Here is a 4,387-nt window from a genome sequence, read left to right on the forward strand (position 1 = left end):
GTGCTGGTAGGCCGGATTCGGCCCGCGGGCCTTGTGTTTGACACCCGTGTTCTAGAACAACAAAAAATTGGTTGACAATCAAAGAAGGCTTTTTCAAATGTAACGTTAGACCACGGGTGTCAAACACAAGGCCTACCAGACCTCGTCATGTTGTCCCGTGTAGCCGCCGCCGGCCGCCAGCCTTCACCTTTTATTCTCGCTTTTTTTTTTGACACAAGAAAGCCGCCTCTTCAGTGCATGCGCGGCAGCCTACAAGCCAGAGAACGTCTGCCCTCTAGCGGCGCCGGCCGTTCTACACAGGAAACCTCCACTTGTTTTTATATTGAGCGCATGCCATCCTGTGATGTGACAGATCCAACGGCTGCCTGAACCCCCTGAACCCTTCTCTCCTGTACTGTAAGTACATATGATGTATGTGGGGGGGAGGGGGGGTCTGCTTATTAGGGGGGGTCTGCTTATTATTCTGCTTAAAAGTCTGAGCGGTAAACTGGGTCTGCTTATTAGGGGGGTCTGCTTATTATTCTGCTTAAAAGTCTGAGCGGTAAACTTTGGATATACTGACCACTTCCGTGTCACTTTACAGTGGTATAGGGACCATAAACTACAATCAAATAACCCAAAAATGTCCAAGAAAAGAAAAGTTGATGCAGAGGGAAGGCAATTTCAGGAGAGATGGGAAAGTGAATACATGTTTGTGATTAATGGAGACAAGCCGGTATGTCTTATTTGCTATGAGGCAGTGGCAGTGATAAAGGAATACAATTTACGCCGGCACTTTGAGACCAAACATGGAGCCAAATTTGCTAACCTTAGCCACCAGGAAAAGCAACAAAAGGTCCAAGAATTAAAAGGTAGCCTGCATTCTCAACGGAATGTTTTTGTAAAAATGACAGCAAAAAATGATGCAGCAGTGAAAGCCAGCTATCTTGTGGCTGAAGAAATTGCGCGAGCTTCAAAGTGCTTTTCAGAAGGTGCATTTGTAAAGCAGTGTATGCTGAAGGTATGTGAACAGGTGTGCCCTGAGCAGAGACAGGCTTTTAACAATGTCAGCTTGTCAAGAAACACCATCACAGACCGAGTCAGGGACCTAGCCTGTAATCTTAAAAGAAAGTTGGCTGAAGAGGCATGCATTTATCTGGCATTTTCATTAGCTGTTGATGAAAGCACTGATAATACTGATACAGCTCATCTAGCTATTTTTGTAAGAGGTGTGAAGGAAGACTTGTCTGTCAGTGAGGAGCTCTTGGATGTGGTCGCCATGTATGGGACAACAACTGGGAGGGACATCTTCAATGCAGTGGATGAATCCGTAAATAAAATGAAATTACCTTGGGAAAAGTTGGTGGGACTTACTACTGATGGAGCTCCAGCAATGTGTGGAGAGAGAAATGGCTTGGTTGGACTGTTAAAAGAGAAAATGTAAAAAAAGTAATTGCCACACGCCGCTGATAACTTATCACTGCAATATCCACCAAGAAGCTCTGTGTGGCAAGGTTCTGCAACTGGATTACATAATGTCCACAGTCACGAAAACAGTGAATTTTCTGCGTGCACGGGGTCTGAATCATCGTCAGTTCCAACAATTTTTGAAGGAGGTGGGCATGGAACATACAGATGTGCCATACCATACAGAAGTAAGGTGGCTGAGTAGGAGCACCGTTCTCAAGAGATTTTTTGAGCATTTGGAAGAAATTACTCTTTTTATGCAAAGTAAAGGGAAGCCCTTGTCAGAACTGTCAGATCCAAACTGGCTGTGCGATTTTGCCATGTTGTGTGACATAACAGAGCATCTCGCCCAACTGAATCTGAAGCTGCAGGGCTGCAAACAAGTCATAACCTCAATGTATGAGGCAATAACAGCTTTCCAGGAGAAACTGCGCCTATGGAAGTCACAGCTTGAAAAAGACAGCCTTGCCCACTTTCCTATCTGCCAGAGCATCTCAACCTCATTCCCAGGTACTTTTTCATGTGCTCGATTGGGTACCAAAGTGAATCGGCTGATTGATGAATTCAATCGACGCTTTTCTGACTTTAAAGAACAAAACTTAACCTTTACCAGCTTTGCCAATCCCTTCAACATCAATGTTGACAGTGCACCACATCACCTTCAAATGGAATTAATAGAACTTCATAGCAACAGCAGCCTGAAAGCAAAGTTCCAGGATGCGACAGTCGACGACTTTTACCGTCTCCTCCCCCCTGCTTTGATGCCACAGCTCTGACTTCAAGCTGCATGTGTTCTGTCCATGTTTGGGAGCACCTATCTATGTGAACAGATGTTTTCAGTCATGAATCTGAACAAGACCAAGCTCAGATCACGCATCACTGATGATAACCTCCATGCTGTTTTGCGGATTGCTACAGCACAAGACCTAACCCCAGACATCGATGGACTGACCTCAGGAAAACGATGTCAGCCATCTAGTCAGAAAAGTTAAAAAAAAGTTAATGCCTTGTGTTTGCCATATGTGTAATAAACAGTGTTTGGCAATATTTGTATGTTTATTACTGTTAATTACTGTCTGTTACCAAAAATCATTTTTCAAATAAATTGTACAATTATTGTAAATTTGAATATCTACTTGCCATTATTCTGACTATGTTTCTGCTTTCAGAGCTAGTTATTACTTACATTATTACAAAAAACAGTAATAATTGAATGCAGTGACAATAATTTATGATAATAAAGAGTGGACACATAGTCCTACAGATGCAACCGGCCCTTTGAGGGTGACCAAACTGCTGATGTGGCCCCCGATGAATTTGAGTTTGACACCCCTGTTCTAGAAACAATACATTTTCTACTAAAATCCCTTCTGACTAAATCCCCAATTGTTTTATCCTTGAGAGGGATAAAATTACAATCATGAAATATATTTTTTAGATCCACATCTCTTTCCAAGATAGGCAATCTTTTGTTAATAAGTTTGCATATTAAATCAAATTGTTTACTATATGTAGTGATAAAATTAATACCCTCTCTATTTGAATTCTTTTTTGTATTATCTCTAAGCAGGTTTTCTCTGTTGTACCCACCTACTTGATCTGCAAATTTCATCAGGGTCAATCTATCATAGCCTCTATCACTCAAACGTGAGGTCAGATCCTCAGCATGGACTCTGTAGCTCTCCATATTGCTACAATTTCTCCTCAATCAAATGTATTGGCCCTTAGGTATCCCTCTTTTTAAATGATGAGGGTGACATGAATCTGCTTTTAAAATCGTATTCCCTGAAATTTCTTTCCTGTAAACTTCTGTGATAATGTTATCCTTGCCACTACTAAGCTTAACATCAAGATAAGATATGCTTTCATTTGATGTAATATAGGTAAATTTTAGATTGTCATTGTTAAAATTTAAGTATTTGACAAAGTCAGCTAAAACATTATCTGCCCCATTCGAAAAAATGAGCATATCGTTAATATAGTGTGTATAGTAAATTATATTGTGCTTAAATTTGTTTTGATCCCCAAATAATCTCCTATTCTCATAGGCCTAGATTTGGAGTTTTGTCGGTAACGACCCGAAAAACTAACGCCGGCTTTTTTCTGGCCGCACCATAAAAATAACTCTGGTATTGAGAGTCCACATAAAGGCTGCGTTAGGCTCCAAAAAAGGAGCGTAGAGCATTTTTAACGCAGCTTCAACTCTCGATACCAGAGTTGCTTACGGACGCGGCCAGCCTCAAAAACGTGCTCGTGCACGATTCCCCCATAGGAAACAATGGGGCTGTTTGAGCTGAAAAAAAAACCAAACACCTGCAAAAAAGCCGCGTTCAGCTCCTAACGCAGCCCCATTGTTTCCTATGCGGTAACCCTTCCTACGTCTGCACTTAACACTCTAACATGTACCCCGAGTCTAAACACCCCTAACCTTACACTTATTAACCCCTAATCTGCCGCCCCCGCTATCGCTGACCCCTGCATATTATTATTAACCCCTAATCTGCCGCTCCGTAAACCGCCGCTACTTACATTATCCCTATGTACCCCTAATCTGCTGCCCTAACATCGCCGACCCCTATATTATATTTATTAACCCCTAATCTGCCCCCCACAACGTCGCCTCCACCTGCCTACACTTATTAACCCCTAATCTGCCGACCGCAAAGCGCCGCCACCTACGTTATCCTTATGTACCCCTAATCTGCTGCCCCTAACACCGCCGACCCCTATATTATATTTATTAACCCCTAATCTTCCCCCCTCAATGTCGCCTCCACCTGCCTACACTTATTAACCCCTAATCTGCCGACCGGATCTGAGCGTTACTATAATAAAAATATTAACCCCTAATCCGCCTCACTAACCCTATAATAAATAGTATTAACCCCTAATCTGCCCTCCCTAACATCGCCGACACCTAACTTCAAACATTAACCCCTAA

At 42.4% G+C, this 4,387-nt stretch overlaps 1 pseudogene; it reads left to right on the forward strand.

The window, feature by feature from the left end:
• The first annotated feature begins 622 nt into the window (after positions 1-622).
• Positions 623-2,438, forward strand: LOC128657595 (general transcription factor II-I repeat domain-containing protein 2-like; annotated as a pseudogene).
• The last annotated feature ends 1,949 nt before the right edge of the window (positions 2,439-4,387 follow it).

Source organism: Bombina bombina, chromosome 4 (genome assembly GCF_027579735.1).
Source record: "Bombina bombina isolate aBomBom1 chromosome 4, aBomBom1.pri, whole genome shotgun sequence".
NCBI classification, from domain to species: Eukaryota; Metazoa; Chordata; class Amphibia; order Anura; family Bombinatoridae; genus Bombina; species Bombina bombina.